The following is a 22,860-nucleotide window of genomic DNA, read 5'->3' as shown; positions in this document are numbered from 1 at the left end:
TTTATTTTTGAGATTTGTGTTCAGGTATGATCTCTGAAGCAGGACTGAGGGTATATTGTGACCTTGGCTGTTGACAGCTTGTTTTGTGCAAAGGAAAAAGCGTCAGCTGTAGAAAATCTTAACTATCCTGTAGCTTAGCCATTAAGGTGGTCATGTGATGATAGTGAGAGAGCTAGTTAGAATCTACTCTCTGCCTCATTCATGTACATTCATAATTTTTTAGCCTTGTAGTTAGGTTACTCTCTCAGGCAAAAGCTGAACTTGTGATGCTCATATCTTGGGTAAGCATTTTAACTCTTAAAGTATTAACTGAAAGAGAGGAAAAAAAAAGATACAGAGAAAACCCTCGTTATTCCTGTTGCAGTTCTGTGGATACAATCCTCCCCACTTCCCAAAAGCCTCTTGCAGTCAAAAGTATTCAAGCATTTGAACAAATATTTGCAAATAATTTCAAGACTATTAAAAAAAATGCAGTTTCCTGAATTCAGTATTCCTTTTAACTTGCTTGATTCTACACAGGAACAGCTAACGCATTTTCCTCCTGGATGGGCACCTATGGCTTTCCTGAGCACACAAAAGATTGTTATCAAAGAAAATCCTAAAAAATAGCTCTACTGAGAACATAAAAAAAAGTCATTTGCATCTTAGTATGCTAGAGCCAAGAACAATGCACTATGGCCAGAGATTTCAGGAGGTCTCCAGCACTTCGAGCTGCAGTTTGAAGAAGGGAAACATAAACCAGTCAGGTTAGTGTAAAGATATATGAGAAATACAGGGCTCCAATTCAATACATGTCTCAAGTTCCACATACTCTGAGACAGTTCTTTCAGATTCAATTCTTCGTAGGGAAAATTGTTACTACAAGGTGTTTATTCAGGAGAATTATGGCATTCTTCTTCCTGAGTTCATTTGTCTTTTCTATGGACAATTATTGAAATTAGCAATTTCTATTAGCCAATTTCTATTTCTATTAGCTAATTTCTATGGAAATTAGCAATTTCTTTGATTTGACCCAATCGAAAATTAGGTTTTTTGAAAGGCTTTATTTTAAAAAACTGACTCTTTTTGTTTCTTTGTTTGTTTGCTTTTTGTTTTTGGCCAGCATCTGAGTCTTGCAGAACTATTACTGTGATTAATATAAGAATACTAGACTTTGGAACCAAAGTTCATGAGGAAGATCTCAAAGTGATACCACTGGAACTAAACCAAACATTGGGATGAAGGTTGTTGTTGAAAATTATAGTTGCTGCTTGCCAGAAGAACATAATTCATTAGGAGTATCAGAAAATTCCCAGCGTATATGCCTAAAACTTGACTGACAGGGCTTAAAAAAATGATGAAATAAAAAACATCGCTAATGTCACAGATATACAAGGAAGCTACCTTTTTCTACCTACATTTCACATTACTTTTTATGCAAACAAAGTCTGCCTTGGTTGAAGATACAGGTCACGTTATTCACGCTTGTCACTTGCATTAAGCTGTGGAAGCAAAGATTTGGGTTCCCATTAATAATAATTGTTAAGGGGAGTCCCCAGACACAGCCAGTGGAACTGATACTTGACACTATCTCCTCCCGTGGTAACAAAAACCTCCTTGTCCACAGAAAGTTTCCTTTCTTGTGAAAATATAGACTGGATTAATTAGAAAATATGCCCCGTTGAGGCTGTTGACAGCACCAAAAGAGCAAAATCTCTGCCAGTTCATATGAGCCAGAGGGTTCCTGGTCTGGTTGCAGCGAAGTTCTCCTGCAAGAGATGTTTCCTTATCAGCAGATCAGACCTGCATCCAGCTGACTAGGTCTGCCCCAGCCTAGATTCCTACTTCTCAACCATGATCCTGCATGCCTGGATGCAAGCCTGGCTTCCCCCAGAGCAGCTCCTCTTCCCTGGGAGTCTGGGCTTGGGGTGCGCCTCGGAGTAAGTCACACAAGTCAAGATCCTGCTTGCAGTAAATCAAGAGAAAGACCAGTGGTCCCACTGTCCCCTCAACTTTCTCCCTTTTATTCAGGATGGAAAGAGGTGCAGGACTACATTGTGAGCCACAGCTTACAAGGGTTCCTGCTCAATCCCAGGGTAACCTCACTGGAGGAAACAGGGAAATGTATTTCGCTTTGCTGCATAAATCATAAAGCATATTTAAATAATGTAATTCAGTTGATCACTGAATGGGCTTTTGCTTTAAAAGAAGACTAAAAGAGGAACGGTAAATGAAGTGTGTCTCTGTCTCTATAGATGCATAAACTACTTTGAGTGTAGTAGAAACACAGCCAAAAAGATCAGAATGTAAGCCCGTTCAGTTTAACCAACAAAAACTGTTTCCTCAAAAGACTGTCAGAAAAGGATTCACTGCTATTTAATCTATTAATTTTGTGGGATAAAGCTACATCTGTTGTCCTCAAATTAAATTTATTTACCCATGCATAAGGGAAAAACAGTGAGCCTGAAAGATGCCTTGTGACTTAAAATTCAGTAGATTTTGCTTCTGGTTCCATTAGATTATTTTCTTCTTGAATTTCAAAGACTTTTAAGCAACTGAGTCATGCTACATAGGAAAAATACACAAAACAATCTGACTTTCAGAAGAATGATTGTTGTGGCTGAACCTTGGAAAAAAGCAGTAAGAGGCCAGCTTAAAATACCAGGCGTATCTTTTTGTCAGCTTTATAACACTGAGCTGCATTCAGATGTGACAGTCTACTTTTCTTGGCAGGCTTTTGCATTCAGGTGAGCACAGTTATTTCAGACTGAAAAATAACAATTCATGTCCTTCAAATAACACATCCCATGTATCTTTACTGTCAAGTAATCTGATTCGTGTCTATAAGTTGTTACCCTGTCAGTTCGTCAGAAAGGACCCAGTCATATATCCTCTTACTTCAGGGGAAAATCACAACAACCTTAAGAAAAAACTTGTGTTGAGTACCAAGATGTGGCTGATAACAGAAAAATAGAAGCAGCAGGCAAATGAAAGCAGCACAGTCCCTTCCTTCCCATTCCAGCCCATCAGTGCTGCAACTTATTTTATCCCAGTGGACTCCTGACATCCTGGGAACTTAGGTATTTTTTCTGGTTCCTTGCCTGTTAATCCCACCTATGGAGTAAGGTATCAGACTGAAACTAGGGACCAGTTAAATTTGTTGCTGATCCTACCACATTTATTCCCAATGGCATGAAAAAAGTCCAGGGCAGTGATAGAAATCTCCCATCTCTGAAATTCAAGGAGCATATCCCACGCTTGTCCCTGTGAAAGCCTAGCTCTGCTGCATGAGACATAGCACTGGGAAACAATTTTTATATCTGTATATCTCAAAATATATATGGGATGCAATTGATGACAATGACAGAAATTTTTTGACACTTGACTTCTGATAAATATAATCCAGTTCTTGATTCCACTTGCTGTCCTGTATACAAACCCATCAAAACGTGTGGTGGGAATGTACCAAAAAGAAAGACATTGCATCCACTCTATAAGAAAGGTCACAGAAAGTACCAGGGTGGTCTGCTCTTCTGGATTTTCTTGCCTGCCAGAGCAAAGTGAACCCATAATCTTTTAGCTTCAGCTTCCTGTCTGTAGAAGAGGTCTACTTTCTTGCTTTTACAGGAGGCTGGAGAGAATAATCTTTTTAGAAGCAGTCACATACTATAGCAAGAGTAACCACAATAAAGAGACAGACTCCACTGGCAAAATTTTTGGGGGAGCCTAGGGTTCACTTTTAGCTGAATCCTACATTTTACCATGCATTACATATACCTATACAAAATATGTGCCATATCATAGCACTTACAAGAAATAGCAGGCTTTTAAAATAGTCAGTTAACGGACAAACTCTCTGTCCTTAGCAAGGTAAAGTTACATGGTTTTGTTAAATAGTTTAAAAAATACTTTTCTTCTTAAAATTCTCCTTAGTAAATCTGTGACTTTATTCTGTCACTTCTAAATAGCTAAAGTCTTTTTTTGAGAAGTAGTCTGAATCCTAGTCTCTCCCAACAGACTAGCACACCCGTGTTCAGCCAGTACTAGCAGGGCTCCTACTCCGTGGGAACAATGACAACACGATAGTCTTGTCATCTGGAATATTCATTTAGCATCCTGGTTTTTTCAAATATTTTATGTTTTGTGTTCACTGTGTTCTTTAACTTAAGTCCTGTAAAATCTGAAGGAAAAATATGTAGTTAACTTTCATAGGGACTGATGGAGCTGTGATATGGTAGAAAATACCTTGTAGCCCAAAAAGAAAAAAAAAATTGATCATACAGCCTATTAAAACATTCTAACTATTCTTTCATAAAATGTTAAGCTGTTTTACATGTTGTAAACGTCAGTTTATCAGACTTATAAATAACAGTACAGCCCACTAAAAGTCAGATTATTGCGTACCAATCCCAAATGCATTCCATCAAGCAGTACAGTCATTTGGGTAGATAGTTTATTACTAACCTGATTGGATACTCAGGATATTTGTAATGGATTTAAGTTGGTAATAATAAAATATTGCTTACACTAATGGTGCTATCCAGATTACTAGATTTTAAATGGTTAGTGCTATTTTATTGTCTCTTCCTGACTAATGAACTAGTCTATATATGCACTGTACATTGAATGAGGCAGATGAATAACTTAAACAATATCATTACAGTGGTATCAATATGGAACATCTGAACATTTTTTTCTTTATACATTGAAAGGTAAAGTTGAAGTTTATGAAAGAGAAGTGCTCTCAGTGTTTAATGTGTGCAACAGAAACTGTAAATAGCTGACAGAACACTAGGAAATTGGTACTGCTTGAGTCCCTCACCACTCCTCACTCAAACCATCTGTCAGGCACTTCTTCAGGAAAAAAAAATCTACAATTTTTAGAAATGTTTGTTCTGAAAATGCAAATTAATACTTTTTAATTTATATCAAGTCACATAGATGGATCTGTTTCTTACACCATGTCTGCACAGAGATGTGGTGCCTATGTAACTACTTCAGAATAAGGTTCTGAAGGCTCAGGCAGCCCATCCAAGATAAGTTTGAAATCTCTGGCTTTGCTGAAAGAGGAGTAGAGTGGCTGAGGACATACAGAATGCAATTTGGCAAGTGTCCTCAGCTTGTGTCTGGCTCACTTGCATATGCTGAAAAAGCGAGTTTTGCCCTCTCCTCTCCTGCTCATGTCCTCCACCCCCCATTGCAAGTGCATTGATGGTGCTGCTGATGGTGCAGCTCACACAAGTGCTAATGCCAGGAGAGGAGTGGTGGTGGAGCAACAGGGCTAGGGACATTGGGAAGGGAAAGCTCATGTCTCTCAGTGACACCATGGACTTACATCACTTTAAGCAGCTCGTGAAGCTTCACTACAGAGCCCCAGCTCAACAAGCTGCTTGAATATGTGCCTAACTTGAGGCACACAGGATATTGGGAGAAAATATTGAAGCATATGCTTTAATTTTAAACACATTTTTAAGAGCTTCCTGAATTGAGATGATTTTCTTCTCAGTATTTCTTCTCTTCCCTTCCTGTTCAGTGTAACTTTATTTTTTCACTTCCTGACAATATGTACTTCATTTCCCTCTGCACATTGCCAGCTAGCTCTCAACTTGCTGGTTGCACATCTTGTCATTGTCCTAGGCTGCCTCTGTCTTGATGTGTAACACAGGGCCAGGGCATGGTTTTAGCTCTCTGCTTGTTAGCCTGTTCTGGTGAACATGTTTCCTGGCAGGGTTTTGGTTTATGCCAAACTGCAGTCTGCCAGATACACCTGGGGAATAGCATGGGCTCAGGGTGGTTCCTCTCAGGAACACTGTTTTGTGAAGGCATTAAAGATACAAGGCATTAAAGATGCAAGACATTAAAGATATGAGTCCTCAGGGACTTAGTCCTCAGATATTAGTCCTCAGGGCCCACTTAGAATGGGCCCTGGTTCATTGACTATGATATCTATAGGTTTGTTGTCTTCTGTGTGTACAAGTCTGGTGGAAAAGTAACAGGAACCTAATTAAAAAGCCTAAATATCTTTAAATGAGTCTGGATTGAGATTTCTATGCCAGCCTGTTCTGTTATCAGAACATATGGGATGGAGGGAAAATCTCGTTCTGCACCATTTCTAATTGCTGACCTGTCTGCCTTGGTGAGGCAGAAAAAGGATAAAAAAAAAAGCTCATAATAATTGCACTGTAAGTCAACTAGAAGTCCAAGACAGTGTAATTAAAGATCCCAAACTGTAGACAAGTTTAATCAGCTACCTGATTTGTTGGCCCCAACTGTTTCTTTAACCAGAAGATTTTACTCATGATTGCACTGACAACACTTCACTGAAGCCAAACTTGAAACTTTCTGTTTTCATAGGACTTACACATTTGTCAGGCATTCCACAAATGTTCTTCAGTTGTGGTATCTTGAATGGTACAGACTATGAAGGCAATATCTTGTTATATTTAACTAAATGGGTAATGCCTATCAGTCTCTGAAGTCCTGTTGGGATGATAATGGGTGATTAGCATGGAGGACTGGCCAATCTGTCAAGTTGATTTCAGTGATTTTGTTTAATTACAGTTTAAATGAAGATGCCACAGAACTTTTAATTTGCTTTTAGTCCTTTCACCAGTCTGGGGACCTTGAGCCAGGAACACAGATGGCCATGCTGTAAGCCCAGGAGTGAATCTCTTTTTATACATGTTGGTATTCACCAACAGGCTTCTTGCTCCTTCCTTGACAAAACACTGTAATTGCACTGGCAATTTCCTTTTTTAGTCTTAGGGTAAATATGCTTCTTAAACATATACTCAAAAAGTAAGAAAATCATGTACATGTGTACTAATAGTCATTGGAAATGGGGAAGTGTTTTGTGAGGGTACTGGTTTGAGACAAGTTCTACTTATTCTCCTAGAGATGTGCATGAAATGTCACTGTCTATGAGTAAGGATGGAAGACACAGCATTGTGAAGTCTAGAACACTTAAGCATTTGTTTAACTTTAAGCCCAAGAGAACGTCACTGAAATCACTAGGTTTATTCCTGCATTTAACAGTAAGTATGGCTTCACATACCATCTTGACTTCAGACTTGACTGTACTATACTGACTGTGCAATTTTACCCAGCTCCCATTGATCAGGATCAATGTGCAGCCCATAGTGGGTCTTAAGTGATATTAAATATTCCATTAGAGAAACATTGTTTCCATTACAGTTTACAATTGTAACATTAGAAGACATTAAAATATGTAGCTCTATAACATACTTTTTTTCATATATGTAGCAGATGGCTACTTACTGGCAACTGGTCATGTATTAATTTTTCAGAAACCTGTTTCCTGAATATGATTAATGACTCATATCCCCTTCATATCTCTTCATTACAGATGAATGGTATATCGATTCTGAAATGCAAAGCATATGCTAAACAACTAATTGGACCGCCAGTGGCTGAAAAATGTTATAAGTTCAAAAACTCAGATAATACAAACTTTGCTGTGTGGCTATTTCACATTTGTGAACTCATGGTATTCAGAAAATAGAGTTTATATTGATATTTTAGCTATTAGAACTGGTTACATCATGTACAATCAGTATTCTCTTGGAGATCTTTTAAAGCATTTCTGTTTTTAAAGCAGAAAATATAACATGCTTTGAAATGTCTCTTCTATTATGAAGAAGAAAAACAGTTCAAGGATGAACTGAAATTTTCATTGAATGCTTCTCCATATAATCTTTGAAACTGAAAATAATTAAACAACTCCAAAAGAAGTCACACAAAATAGAGGCCAATTGTGACTAAAAAAAAACCCACCATAAACTGGTAGGAAGATAAGAGCTGCCACTACTGCAGCCAGATGAAAACTCCATATAATTTGTTGTCCTCAAAGTTTGGCCAGTTACATTGCTTAAGGAAAGAATTACTTTCCTTTGTCTCCTATGACGGATTAGTTGGAGGAGGAAACCTTCAGGCCCTAGGGTCCAGCCCATAACCTGGAAGGTGGATGCTGTTCCCCCCTGCCCCCCGCCACGTGGCTGGCGACCCCGTAAGGAGCTCACACAGACCACCAGGGAGAGACGGAAAGAGGAAGTTTATTGTGGGGTAGGGGTTTATAAGGCTTTTAGGAGGGTCAAAAGGGGACCAATTACAAGTTCAGGGGCACAGAAAAAACCAATCAGGTAAAAGGTTAACAGCCAATAGGAAGGGGTTAACAAGGACCAATGAGAAACACCTCAGGACACCTTCCCAGGACACTCCTGTATGGGAGACAATAGTCCTTCACAGGGGGTGTCGAGAAGAAGGGGCAATGACTTGCAGAAAAAGCAAAAGCCATTTTAAAACCTGTTTAAACCACTTTAAAAACTTCTGTTTGTATAACATTTGAGCTGTTTTCTTCTTTTTCTTCACTAGTCCATCTCTGACAGGACTTTTTCCATCCTACATGTGGCAAATCCATTGCCACAGTCTCCTATACTTTTTCCATGATACACCCACTCCTGCCAGCTGTTGAGTGGTTTAGGGGCTGAGCCCATAGCGTCTACATGCATATGGACTGTTGTTTTAATTGCTAGTAATGGACTATCTCACAGCTAATGAGAGGTGAATCTTGTTTTCAAGACATTCATACTTTGGCACCCCCCAACGTTCTTCTGCCCAAAGTCTATGCTTTAACTGTGCTCTGTCAGGAAGTGGTTCTTTTTGCCTGTTTTAAATCTGCTAAACTTGGTCATTTTCTTGAAGGGAGTGGGGCATGGCACCCTATTACTTTTCAGATTTTGAGAATATCAAAGTGAGTGTTCACTTCTGTCTCACTCTCTCATCATGATTAATACTTTAATAGATACTACTAAAGCGATGTCTACCTTCTTGTAATCCACAAAACCTGTCCTGTGCCTGAGAACCGTGGCAGCCTTGAAGGGTGAAGGGCAGGGAGCTTGAGTTGGAGTTTGCAGACAGGAGAAACCCTCTGCCCAAGGGCTGCCACCATGGCAGCCACTGTTGGCTTGCACCCTGCCCACTCCAGGATTTAGGCAGCTGAGCAGTCCCATTGGGAGCACAGTGGACAGAAAATGACAGAAGAGTTTTTGTTATGTGCCACCCTAGATCTATACATCTCTAAAACATTTTTATCCCTTTAGTTTCTGAATTACTTCCAGTAATGGCTCTCTCATGGACACCACTGAACACTGGGTTGATAGTTTTGCATGACTGTCCACAATGACTTCCAAAACTTTTTTTTGCTTGGTGATAGCTAGTATAGACTCCATGGCTATGATGGTGAGTTTAGAGTTAGACTTCTGCCTGTTTTGTGCTTGCTGACAATGAATTTTATTTCCCTTCTATGTCCTACACATGTGAAACCTTGAATGGTACAGTTTCAGGTATTACAGAGATTTTAATATACTTTATGACAGGTTGGTTAAGACTGTGGCAAAAGTGGTAGAAACACTTCAAACTTTTATTATACACATTTTCAAACTATAAATCCATTAAGATGTTTATTTTAAATCACATTATTTTATTTCTTTACATTCCAGCACGAGTTTTCATGAAATTATTAAAGGAGAATTTTTGAGAACAATATTTCTTAGGAAAAACTAAGTCCGACACAAAAATGTGATAAGCTTTAAAGACATATATTGTCTGTTAATTTCAGTGAATCACAATTTTAGACGTTTTGATCATCTACTGTAATGTACATAACAGAATTTAAATCACTGACTCCAAAGTGAAAGGCTCTGATGAGCCTCAAAGCTAAAAGTTTTTCAGTTAAGCAGTTCCACGGATATTAATAAAAGCAATTGGTCTTAAAATATTTATTTATGATCCACTATTACAACAGTCGAAACAACATTGACATCTGTTTCAACTTTTTTGGTACCCAAAACGATGTATTACTGTGCATGAATAACTCAGTGGCATGAGAGACAGGTAACCAAAGAACTCTCTAGGTGTGTCAAACAAGTTATGGCAACAACTGTGTAAAGTTTCCTTTGAGCTTGTTCAACTGAATGATTAACTGAACAAAGCGCACCATCAGAGGCAACTACTACCTGGCAGTAAAGTTGTTCACTCATTTGTTAAAAATGCCTAACTAATACCTAAACTGCAAATACCGTGTATGGCAGTATTGCAAACACATCCATGTGTTTTACTGATTATCCTCAAATCTAATTTTTCGTACAGTTATAGAGATAATTCTTGATATTTATTTCATGTCTGGCAAAAAGTAGCAATGTAGGGGTAACACATACTTGCTTTCAGACAGAATTATCAGATTATGCTTTTTACACATGAATTAGATGAAACCAGCCTGGATTACATTTGCTCACGTCCATATTCATGACCTTCCAGTTGCTGAGTTTACAAACTTTCCTAAACCAAAGACTAATTTCTAAATCAAATCAGTAGTGTGATGGCCTGAAAAGTTCAGAAATGGGGAAGAATTTAAGATTAAGTCCAAGACATATAGATAGTGGCCGTGGCCCTTCAGTAGGTGGCACACTTCTCTCTCAATCAATTGTGAAGGAAGGTATTTGCAGAACATTTGGGGCTCTTGCCTGTGGGAAGATTCCAGAGATGCAAAACCAGGAGGGCAACCAATGTGGTTAGGAAGGTTCCCATGACATGTACCAGAAGAATAAAGGAGATAGGATGATATGGTCAAGTTCTAGGTAGCTGCAACTTAGTTAATGCCATTTTTCTTATCCAAAGAGCCCCCTGCCATTTTGAGATGTCAATCTTTTTTTACTCTGTTTTCAAGTTGTCACTACTCACTACTAAGAGTGGTCTGCCCCTCTGTTCTCTCCAGGCTATACATGAAATTCTCTATGCATGAAGCACTAGAGGTTTCTTTGAATTGGAAGATGACGCAAAATTTAAAGTTGCCTATTTGAGAAGAGTGCTAAATGAAAGGCTACCAGGTCAAATGGGAATATAAATAGGTAAGCTTTTAGGAAATTAAGTCGATTAATTGTTCAGGTTATATATAACTCTGAAGTTGCTAAATCATGCCATGCCTTTGGCAGGCTCTTACTTAAGTTGTTCCTAGAAAAAATGGGGCAAGGCGGGGGGGAGAACCAAGTACAGTATACAAAATACTTAGGAGCTAATACTTTTTATTTGAAGAGAAATAAGCAGAGCCTGGTAACATGTCCCACCTGTAACAAGGCAAATATTCTTTCCAAGTGCTTAAGAGTGTTTCAAAAACTTAATTGGGTTGTGATATCAAAAAAGATGATCAAAGAGAATCTGGCTATAGCACTTACAGGGTTTATTTATCTCACATAAGAAGTGCACATAATCCCTTGACTGAGTTGCTGGTTGGCATTGTAGATTTTCCTATTCAGCTAGCTAATTATCTGTGGAAAAAATGGAAATGAGTAAAAATAATCAAATTTTATTTAAAAATATTTTCCCAGGATTCATGGGCTTTAAAAAATGTTCCCATGAAAGGGCATAATTTCCGAAAATTCTGCCTTTTTCATTTTCCTGCCCCTTTCAAGGCCAAGTGATGACATGTTATTATCAAGCTGTTGATGCACACAGCATGTTAGTTCTGCATCTGGAAATACTTTATGTGGAGAAAATCACTTTCTTCTTTCTGTTTTTTTTTCTTTTTTTCTTTTTTGAAGGAAAGCTCAATATAGTAGAAAAATATTTTTCCTTCAGGAAATACAGCCATTTGTTCATTACCAGGCAAATAGTACTCCTCTTTCTTTGGGCCCTCTGCCAGAGTTATTTACACACAGGATTGCTCAAGTTAACCACCTTGGCTCCTTACTCCTTCACACCATTTGATATTGTATGAGCTTGAAGCTGTTGTGGATAAAGAAGTGCTTCACTGTGACTCCTTTGTGTTGTGTGGAGGAGTCACGGGCACACTCCCCTATGAGGAAAGATTACCCTTGTTTACGTAGGAGAGTAGACAAACAAGACAGAGCAGCCTGGATTCAAGGAACACATAGGATGAGGTGTTGAGAGGGTGAACTGGCAATGTCTTTTTTCTCATGTGATAAGATGGCACTTGAGCAAAATGAAAGCAATGTGTACAAATGGGAAAGCGGAATGCTGTGGCTGAAAATATGTTTTATGGTATCAAATGATTAAATGATATGTGAAACTCATAGCTGCTAGTTATCTCTGAGAAGAAGAGCTTGAGATGGTCAGTAGAAGGTAGGTATCTCTCAAAATAAAATCAGTTACCTGAATTAATACTGCTCTTCAAGTGGATTTCGTGATGCATTTGACATCCAAAATAAAGCAGGAGACAAATGCGGCCCTTTCAGGACTCTAGCCAACTATTTTGATCCACGTTGGTTTCCCTTCTCATGCTCCTTCCCAGCCCCAGAGCCACTGGGTCTGCCCTCTCAGGCTCTCCACGAGTCCCTGAGGAAGGGCTGGTGGCCCGGACCCTCACCTTCGCTGGCCGTTCATCACCCAGCACCCAGCTCAGGGCCATTCTCTCACTGATGAGAGGAGAAAGAGCAGGTCTTCCAAAGAGGAGGACAGTGCTCTTCCAGCATTGGAAAGCCAGCCCTGAGTATCTTGCAGTTTTACTAGTAAGCACAAAGAGCACTGGATGTAACAAGGGAGTTAGAAAAGGCAGTGGTGGGGGCAGAAAGGGCAAAGGCAGCGAGAGACATTACAGTCCAGGCAATCGGAAAAATGACAGAAGGAACATGGGAAGGAGCTCCTACGTAAATAAGCACAATGCGTTTTAAGCAACATTGATAGCAAACTATTAGTATTTGTTTATTTATGAAGAAAGCCATTCCCAAACAGTTTCCCATAGATTTTCTCACTTACTCAAACCTTAAGAAAGAGGATCTAAACAGCAAAACAACTCCACTGATTTTGTTATGTGCTCCTACCCTCTGAGACTTTAAGAAAATTGGATACATTTGGTCCATTTTGCTTTATGCTGCTCTCACTGAAATCAATAGATAGTATCAATGCCTTATATAAAGGAATTGTCTCTTACTGCAGCTCTATCTGTAACAAGTTTGTGAAGAATAGTAAAGAGCTTATGGGTACAGGTTTGGGGACAAAGTAATTTTTTCCCACGAAAGAAAGGATGAATTGCTTTAAAATTCATAGTTATTTTAGGAATGGTTATTTAACATTTCAACTGCTCTATTGTAGAAAAATTATGTAATGCCTTCTATTATCTACTTTGGGAGCAGCACAGTTTACAAAACCGATGGATTCTGTATGTTCTGAGATCAAACCAAGTTTTCAGAATAATTTATAGTGCTTAATAATCTGTGAACATGATTGCTGAATATTATCATTCTGTACTGTGTTTGCTGTGAGCAGCAGCTGTGATGGCCGAGGTGCTTTCCAAGCAGCAAGAATGACTTTTTTCCTGATGAATCTGCAAAATCTGTATTTAAATAACAGCTGTAAATCTCACATCTGAGAACTCCCTTAGTTCTCTTCCTAATATGTTAGAGTGATAGTTTTATTAAATGCTGGATGTAAATGTTAAAAAAAAAATAAATCTAGAGGGAAATGGTAGGATGGTATGATGCACGGATATCATTATTAAGTTATGTCGTTGCCATGAGTAGGCGAGAGAAAGTGATTCAGATGTCTACTGCTTCTCTGTGGAGTCACTGGCAGGAGTTTGGGAGGAAAACTACCCAGGCGTCCCAGCTGCAGTCCCTCTGAGGGACAGTGCTCCTGCCTCATGCTTCCTGTGGGAGGGGAAAGAGGCGCGGTGAGGGATGAAGGTCAGTTTACTCAGTTACACCCATTCCCCTACAACTGTGCACAAAGGGGGAGTGGGCTGACAGAACCATGGAAAGACTTTCCTGCCTCTTTGGTTGGTAGCATCTACTCCAAGCGAAGGACCCTTGCAGCTGCAAGTTGTGCAGCTTTTCAAAACTTGCTCTGGGGCTTGAGTCAAACTGATTTTGTAGAACAGTCAGGGTTTCTGAGCACACATGTAGCTTCATTCTTTTCCCTGGACACACCGAAGTGCCGAAGAGTTGTAGCTCTGGCATATCCCTTGTAGAGCCACAATGAAGGAAATGGCTGTGTCTCAGATGCTGCAATACTAAGAGAATGTGGAAAAGGACACATAGTATAACTTCTTGAGATAACCAACATAATTGGAAAAAGAGTCTTGTTTTGAAAAGCCTTATGGAGAAACATTTTTTTACTTTGCTTTGAGAATGACTATCAATAAACTTATTTTGAACACTGAACCTTGTTGTGGTACCTTCTGTGGGCTGGTCTCTGTGACAATAAGAATGAACTTCTGAAGTCTTGCAAGAGGGAGGAGAGAAGCTGAGAATGCTGGGAATGCAGCAAGAAGTCAAAGGTGCTGGTCAGGAGTCTGCAGCCTCCCAGAGGGGAAGATACTGGCAGCCATCATTTTGGGGCAGAGGTAAATGCAGCTGTTGTGGAAAGCAACAGGATGGGAAAACCTCAATTTAAAACAAATCCTAAGCACTCCCATCTCCCATTGACTTATTCTGACATGACATCAAATAAAGAGCACAAGCCCAAAGTCAGTATGTTTGCTCAGACAGAACAATTTCAGCCAAACAATACTCAGAGTCAGGAATGACAGTATCACATATCATACTGAAATCAGGAACACAGACATGCTCACAGACTCAAAAAGGAGCAAGCAACTCTTTGTTCAGTCCTCTTAGTATTGCACATTCTTGCAGGAGCAAGCCTTCTATGTAGAAGTCATAATTTATCATAAAAATTATGATCAGATGAGATACTTATGCCCCTATCACTTGAGGACTGCAGGACTCTCCTGGACTGAGCACAATGAAGCACTGTGAGCCTGACTCAGAGGCCACCAAAGTCAGCAAGGTACCAAGGATCACAGTAGGATGACAGGATTTTTATTAATAGATTCTATGTCTCTGTATTGCCAACTCTGAGCACTGAATTGTTATTAGTCCCTAAAAGCTGCAGCAACAACTTAAAATTCTTAGCTACTAAAATTATGAAATTATGATTTTATTTGCCCTGGCATCTGTCATAAGATCCAGTGCTTTCAGGATTTATGTGTAAACTTATTCCTTTGCATTCACGAGGCTGATTTTTTTCTTAACGTCAGTAAAAGGAATAATCTCAGGTGCCAGTATGACTTCCAGTGTCACAGTGACAGCGCTGCGAGTTGGCATCCCTTCGAATCAACTTACGGTAGCCTGCAAGTGCGGCTGTACGGCTTCCTCAAAAGAAAATTATTTTGCTCTGAAAATTAAGTGAAAATCTGCTATCAAAAACCCAATGGGCGCCGGTGCCATGGCAAAGCCAAACCAGGTGAGGCCAGGGAAGGGATCCCCGTGCTGCCGGAGCGGCCGGGAGAGGGAACCAACCGGTTGGGCTTCACCCTCCGAGCAGCCGTGGCAAATCTCAGGAATACAAACTCTGTTCCCCGTAACCGCGCTCACGTTTAACTAACTCAAAGCTGGTGTCAGCGGCAGGACCTATTGCGTGTGTCGGTGCGGGACCTGAGTAGGGTCCTGCTTGAGCGACAGCTCCGACCACCGGTGGTGGGTTCCCGACCACCGCGGGAGGGCGGTGGGATGCTCCCAGGAAGCGCGAGCACCGCCTCGCCTCGGCCCGCCAGGAGGGTATTTCCCCTGCAGCGCCTCTGTCCCGGGGTGCGGGGGGAGGCTCCGGGGCTGGCGGCTGCTGTGGGAGAGCGCCACCGGCCCGGCCCGGCCTGGCCGAGCCCCGCCCGCCGCTGCCGGGCGGTACGGGCCCGGTCCCCATTGGCCGTGAGCGGCCCTGTGAGCGGCGGCGGGGGACGCGGGAGCCCCGTTACCCGGCGCGGGGCCGCGGCCGCCCTTCGCTCCCGCCCGCCTTCCCGGCGGCGCGGTCACTCCCGGGGAAGGCGCTGCGCTCCCTATGCTCGGCTCCGCTCGGCTCGGCCGCGGCGCCGGCGGCGAGCGCGTGTTGCAATACATGCGTGTGTCTGCGGCACAGCCCGGGGCGGCGGGAGGGCTCCCTGCCCTCCGGGGCGGCTGCGAGCCCCCCCGGGCCCGTCCGCTGCGCGCCCCCTGCTCCGGGGCCATGTGCTAAGGGGTGAGCGAGGGTCGGAGTGGTCCCCGCCCGCGGGAGACCCCGGTTCAGCTGTACAGCCGGGGCCGGCGGCGGGCACGGGGAGCCCCGGCGGTGTATTGTTCTCCCTGACAGATAACGTGATCCTGGCCAGGCGAGAGTGAGGGGGCGGAGGGGCCGGGGGAGGGAGCAAAAGGAAGCGGAGGGAGGGGAGGGGGCAGGAGGATCCCGCGTCCTCGGAGGAAATTCTCAGGCCGGGAGGACGCGCGGCTTGCGCACGGCAAGCCGGGACTGGCTCTCCTGGGAGTTCCCTCGGCGGGCAGGGGGAGGGGGAGGGAAGCGGCGATCTCCGCCGGCGGGGGGAGGCCGCGGCTTCGCCCTCCGAGGCCCTGCCTCCTGCCTCCGTGCCCTGCCCGGGCGCGCGGTGCTCCCGGCCCCTCTCTGCCCCGGGCACGGGCACAGGGGCGGGCAGCGCCCACCACCCGCTCCGGGATCGCTCCCCGCCGGCGCGCGGGGGGACCCGGTGACGTCACGGGAGGCGCGCTCCCCGCGCTCGCTCCGCGCTCGCCGCCCTGTAACTTCTGTTCTGGGAAGTGGTGCCAGGAATAGCCCAGCGGAGCCGCCTGCAGCGCGGAGCGCTCCCTCCCGCCGCGGCCAGGGCGGGCTGCGGCTCCCGGGCCTCCGCCTCTTCCCCGTGCAACACCAGCCCCTCCGCCACTGTCAAGAGAGATGGTGATGAGCCTTTCCAAAAAGAGGGAGAGGAATGACCTGCCTTAAGATAAACGCGTGAAGCGGGCGCCCCTTGGCCGTTGGAATATTTCTTGTCTGTCTTTATATATAAAGAAGCACCGCGAGCCGCCTCACTCCGGGCGAGCCCTCAGCAAAGGAGCAACGCGAGCGCCCGGCGGGATCATCATCATCAACAACAACAACAACAAGGGCACCGGGAGGGCTTCCCTCCTTCCTCCTCGGTGACTTCCCAGGTGAGCAGCAGCGGCTGCTGCGGGCACCTCCTCCTCCCTGCCCGCCGGTCGTTCCCTGTCACCGGCACCAGCTGACAGCCGGTGTGGTTGCGGGGCGGCTGCCGGCGGCGGGGGGCACTCCGCCGGCTGTCTGTCTCGGGTGCGGGGCGCCGCGGGGCTGGGGGTCGGGCGTGCGCTTGGCTGAGCCGCGGAGTCTGTGGCCGGCGCTCTGAGCGCCGCCCTGGACGCCCGGGGCCGCGGGGGTAAATGGAGGGCAAGGCGGCGGGGGAAGCCGGTGAGTCTGTAAAACCGCCGGACCGGTAAGTCACCTCTGTGGTGGCGGCTCTGGGCGCTGGCAGGCACCGGCACCGTCCCCGGGGCACCACGGCCGGCGGCCCTTCCCCCTGAGCCGGCGCAGGAGGGGGACGCAGCGGGGACAGGCCTTTGTCGGTGACACGCCGTTAGGAAATGTGGGGAATACCCGGCTTGTAAGTGTATGCAGATGAGGAGCAGGCTGCCTTGCGTAATCCCCTCCTGCGGCGGGGAATGGGCATGGTCACCGCCGGGGAGAGGCGCCCGCGGGGGGGCCGCCCCGGCGGGGCTCTCTCCGCGGCCTCTGGCGCCCCGGGAGCGGGAGGCGGGGGGGCTCCATGCGGGGGGGGCCGCCCGGGGCCACCCGGCACGGCGGTGGCGGGCAGGGCGCCGGAGGGAGCGGAGGGAGGGGGTCTGGCTCTGGCTGCCAGCGCGTCCCCGCGGGGGGCGCTGGACACGGGGGGCGTGCGTGTGTGTGGGGAGCCCCGGCACCGCGCCGGGGGTGCGTGTGTGTGAGTGCGTGTGCGCGCTGCGCCGCGGTGACTGTTCCCTGAAGTGGGTGGGACGTTGGCCCGTTCCGGGAATGTTCCATGACGTGTAAACGCCACAGGAAGGGGGTTAACGAGGGGCTTGGCCGGGGCCACCGCCGGGTCCCTCCCTCCCTCTGTCCCCCCGCCCGGCGGCGGGGCTGCCGCGGGGGCCGGCGGGGGCACGATCCCTTATGTAATGCGGGGTACGTGTGCGGCCGGCGGGGATTATGTAAGCGGCATGTCCGCGCCTGTCGCATAGGATATCGCATAGGATACACTGCCGCACGCCGGCTCCGCGCCGGGAGGCGGGCAGGGGCGAAGGGCTACCCCGCCGCGGCCCCGCCGTGTCCCCGCCGTCGGGGTCAAGCGGCGCGGGGGGGGGCGGGGGGAAAGCCCCGGGTTATCCCGGGTGATGCCCCGTAGCCCGCTCCGACCTTCCTGTCGGGGGCTGGCTTGCGGCACGGCCTTCCCCCGCGTGAGGGAGCGGCGGGGAAGGAGCGTAATGATGTCTGTGCTCCAGGTGGTGGGTGCCCCGAGGAGCTCCGGCCCGCGGGTGGGGAAGCCGGCGGGAGGCCCCGCGGGTCCCGGCCGGCCGCTGGCCAGCACGCCTTGTCTCCGTGGGCAGGCGGCCGAGGCTCGCCCCGGCACAACGATAAAACTCATCAGAGTTTAATTTCCCGGAAAAGGGTTCTGTTTTTCTTATTAGTTGGCACTAATGGTCAAACTTTTTTTTTTTTTCAGGTGTTTTTTTGGTTGTGTTTTTTTTTTTTTTTAACGTGGTAGATGCAGAAATGAAACTTCTACTCAAACATTAAAGAGTTGGAGGGTTTTTAGGCAGTAATTCTTAAATACCTTTTTTAATTAAACCAATAGAAATACTAATGAGTTTCAGCAGAAATATTTAGGTAAATATTTTTCCTTCTCTCATTTTAAAATGAAGCCAACTTTAATATAAAACCTCTCTGGTTTTGTACATTATTAAATAATAGAGGGAGCATAAAGCATTTTATGCTTACTTATTCAAGGGTGTTACAGTTTTTTTTCCTTCTAATGAGTTTATACTAAGAATTATTACAAAAGAAGTAAATGAAATGGTCAGGGTGGCAAAAGAGAAGCATTGCTGTGTAGGTCTGTGCTTCTCTGCTCCCCGGAGCTGCGAGTGCAGGCGTGTGTTCATGCTGCTCCCAGCTCAAGGGAGCTTCGGTCATCATCATCAGGAGTTCTGGGGACACCGGGTAATTATAGTAATTACTAAATTAAAAGAACTACTGGTCTAACGAGGTACAAATTCAGCGGGCCCAGTTTTAAATTCTGTTGCTGTGGATTACCACTGACTGCCAGAGGAATGTGATCCTCAGGTTATCAGGATGTGGTGCAGAATCCTCAATATTTTGATAGTGAAAATGATATGCAGGCATGCTAAAAAAGTGCATCTGTTCTTTAAAGATAGGAGAGTCTCTGCCTCTTAGGTTTGCACCATGTGGACATATTTAGATAGATGCAGTGTATCCTGGGGGTAATATGTATTTACAGTTAGATATTAAATCTTTCCGTATCCTTTCAGTCAGGAGATACTTCTGAAACTTCAGGTATGGATTATCTGAAACTTTCTTCATTTGTTTTTTTTTTTGCTTTGTCTCATGTTTTGAAAAAAATTAGTATTGTAGAATAGGTTGAGAGGGTTTTTCCATGTGAGTTTTATGAAGTTTCTACTGTCGTCTGTAAATGCATTTAAGATTACTGTGGTTTTCAGCCGTGCAAAGGCAGCAGTGGTATGATATGAAGTCAGTGTGTCATTAATTTTTTTGATTGAATAATCCACATTTTTAATGTTTTATAGTCTCTTGTGTTGATATTATTTTCCAATGGCTATTGGGCATAGCAGTTACATACATCCTGGCTGAGGTGACAGGTTAAAACCTCACTGCTACGGATTAGAATAAAATTGAGCAGCGCTTGTCCCAAAGCACAAATGTAGAGGACTCTTAATTGTGTATCTAAGTGCAATTGTGTGGCAACAGTGCAGAATGCTTCTTTATAAAGGCAGATTTTTAGATTCTCAAGTGACTAGATTGCCTCATATGTGAGGTCTGTTTACAAACCTTCTTGTTACTATGAAGACAAAACAGAGAGCCATATGCATTCATGTGGTCCTTGCTGAATAATGGTACATGTGTCTACTTGAGTGTTTGGCAGTATATCGTGTTTAGTTTATGTGGTGGCACCCTACAAGGCTATTCTTTTTTGACTTTTAACTATTTCTAATACTATTGGCTGTACTCAGTTGTGTGAGCAAACTTATGGCACTGGCCTGTGTGTTTGTAACTAAGCAGGACATGTAACATTTTTAAGGCGGGACATTTATTGTTGAGCATTTTGCCGAACTTCTTTTTTTATTCGTTTATTTAGATGCTTGTTTTTAAAAGAATTAAGGTGAATTGGATTTAAGCAGAAGTGAAAGTAGTGAGTACAGTTTTGCATGTCCCTCTGCTCATCATTTTTGGGTCCAAAGCAGGAGCAGTTACTGTTACTGCTTTTGTAATTTAACCATATTAGGTAGTGGGAATACAGGAGCTGTGTGCCTGGCAGAAGTGGTTTACTTAGTGAAATACTGCCATATTTACACATCAAAGAGAAGAATGGTTGCTATTTGAGAGTATTACTGTAGAGTATACCAGTCATAGTAATGTATAAGTAATGTGATCTGGATTATGAAATATGGCACGCCATCTTTCACATTTGAATATGGTGAGGCTTTGTAAGAGGCAGTGTGAGTTATATTGATAGGTATCTATCCAGCTTTGTAAGCAGAGCTTATCAAGTACTACTTCCATGTAGTTCTTGCTTGATTCTGCCTAAGAATGGCAGGTGAACTGCAAGAGCTGAGTACTAACTTTCTCTGTCTTAGGTCCTGGGATAAATCATGCCCATCAAAAGTTGGTTCATCATGTCAATGGCCTTCATGCAGGATAAGGAGAAAGTATTTTATCCATTTTACCTCAGATATTGAGAAGACCTGAATCTGTCAGTGGGTGGCTTTAAATTATTGGTCCTTTGAGCAGGAGGAATACATAATTAGTATTAGTCTAATGGGTTAAAGACTTCAGGAAGAGTTAATTGCTAATACTTTTGAGAGTTGAACAGGAGTGTTGAGTGCAGAGGCTGCATACCTTTGTTATTTGAAAAATGTCTGATAAGTTATGAGGAAACCTTTTTTTTTTTTTAGAGGCAGGTTATTTTTTCTTAAGATTTCTTAAACAGCATCTCTGAAGTAGTATGTTGCAGAGTAAATATTTTTTTAAGTTATTTGCATTTCTCTTGTAGCTTAACCATTTGTTTGTTTTTGGGTTTTTTTGTTTTTTTTCCTCCTCTATAAAAGGAACCATCTAGCAGTTCCTAAAGAAGTGAAAAAACAGCAAAAGGAAGCATAAGCTGGATGGAAAATGGAGAATAGTATTTTTCACGTGTTTCAATCAATAATTTTGGATGCTACATTTAAATAAAGTAACAGAATTATCACAGAAGAATGAAAGTTTCAAGCTGGCTGTGCCATTTTGATAGGAAATAGCAGCTTTGTACAGTTTTGTTTCTCTTTTGGGTGCTTAAACAACTTTTATAAGACTTTGCAACAACTGCCCTATTTCAGCAGGAAATATTAAAAAGCAGTTCATCAGGGCCATATTCTTCATTCTCAAGTGAAATTTGGACTTGTGAAAGTGCTGGTCTGGCAGCCTGAGAGAAGAAATACATTGTAAATAGAAGTGCTAGAAGTTTTTTTCGTGACAGCCAATTAGCAAGCCCCTATTTGAATCTTAATAAATAATAGTGTAAACATATCCTTTTTTTTTTTTAGCTGAAATAGCAAGTGGCAGACACCATGTACGTCTTATTTTAGCATTCTGAACCTTTGCCCTAACTATTCATTTGTAGTAAGCTGTCCCCAATAAGATTAGTCCCTGAGAAATCTCTCTGGCAAAGCTATGAGCATGGAAAAGGTGTGAGAGGATATGGGTAGGGGAAACAATCTGATACAGTGTTTCCAAATCACCAGTGTGGAATAATCAGAAGAGGTACAAGTACCATATGAAATTTTGTCTGTCAAGTTAACTCTCTTGCCTTGTTTTACTCTCTTGTGATTAATTTCTTGCCATTATTGAGACAGTCTAAACATGAGAGTTTCTTTTTGCTCTGAGGAAGTATTGTGGATTCTGTGTGCTTATTTTCATTTGTCTTTCAGGCACATTTTGTACATCTGCAAAATACTCATTCTGTTCTCTGTATGCCAGGGCAATAGCAGCAGAGTGTGCACCACACTGGTTTTGGTTGTAATTTTGCTTATGTTTCTGTATTTCCTTGTTCTTCCCTTGATGTGTCTCTTTTACTGTTTTTTTGAACCTGGATATTGCCTTTTACTTGAATAAACAAAAACCGGTGCATGCTTTTTTCCCTCCACTTTCTGTCAATGGAGGTCTCAGGGCATACCTACCCAAAAATGTACCACTTAGTAGCTTTTTTAAAGTAATACAGTGCAAAAATGTGGATTTAATTATCTGATGTAAATTCCCCTGGTACATGGTTGTGCTGATACGACTGGTTTGTATAGTGATAATATCCTTTTTTCTGTGTTTGTTTATGCACATTCTATCTCTGTCAGTGTAGACTTGGACTCAACAGAAAAGTTCTCTCTAAAAATGACATAGAAACCACAAATAATATAATAATGTAACAATGTAGTAGGTAATGAGTTTATGGCCACTTCATGCACACAGGGGCCATATGTTGCACCTCAATTTCTGTTTAACGGAAAAATATTTTATTGTTTTTTTTCTTGTAATTGACAGTTCTGCCCTAATATGCAACTCATATACAAAAAATTTGATCCCGCAAAAAAATAATTGTAAAGAATAATGGCCAGTCTTCGCGAGCGAAGATTTGGGAAAGGTCATTAACCCTTCGAGCCTGCGCAGTGGATTTTTTAGGTGAGACCCAGCGTGCGCTGAACTGAGCCCACCCTTTAATCCTGAGGTTCATCTGCCGGGGCCAAGCAATATTTAAATATT

The 22,860-nt window shown here is 43.5% G+C and overlaps 1 long non-coding RNA gene across 1 annotated transcript in view; it reads left to right on the top strand.

Moving 5' to 3' along the window:
* The first annotated feature begins 17,893 nt into the window (after positions 1-17,893).
* LOC108502699 overlaps positions 17,894-22,860 on the top strand; it is a 9,405-nt gene continuing 4,438 nt past the window's right edge. Inside the window, exon 1 of the long non-coding RNA XR_001876570.1 lies at positions 17,894-18,003. This is a non-coding gene — a long non-coding RNA (uncharacterized LOC108502699). The remainder of the gene's footprint in view (positions 18,004-22,860) is intronic.

The sequence above is a fragment of the Lepidothrix coronata genome, unplaced genomic scaffold (assembly GCF_001604755.1).
Source record: "Lepidothrix coronata isolate B3197 unplaced genomic scaffold, Lepidothrix_coronata-1.0 Scaffold123, whole genome shotgun sequence".
NCBI lineage: Eukaryota > Metazoa > Chordata > Aves > Passeriformes > Pipridae > Lepidothrix > Lepidothrix coronata.
This window is presented reverse-complemented; position numbering and strand designations above follow the sequence as displayed.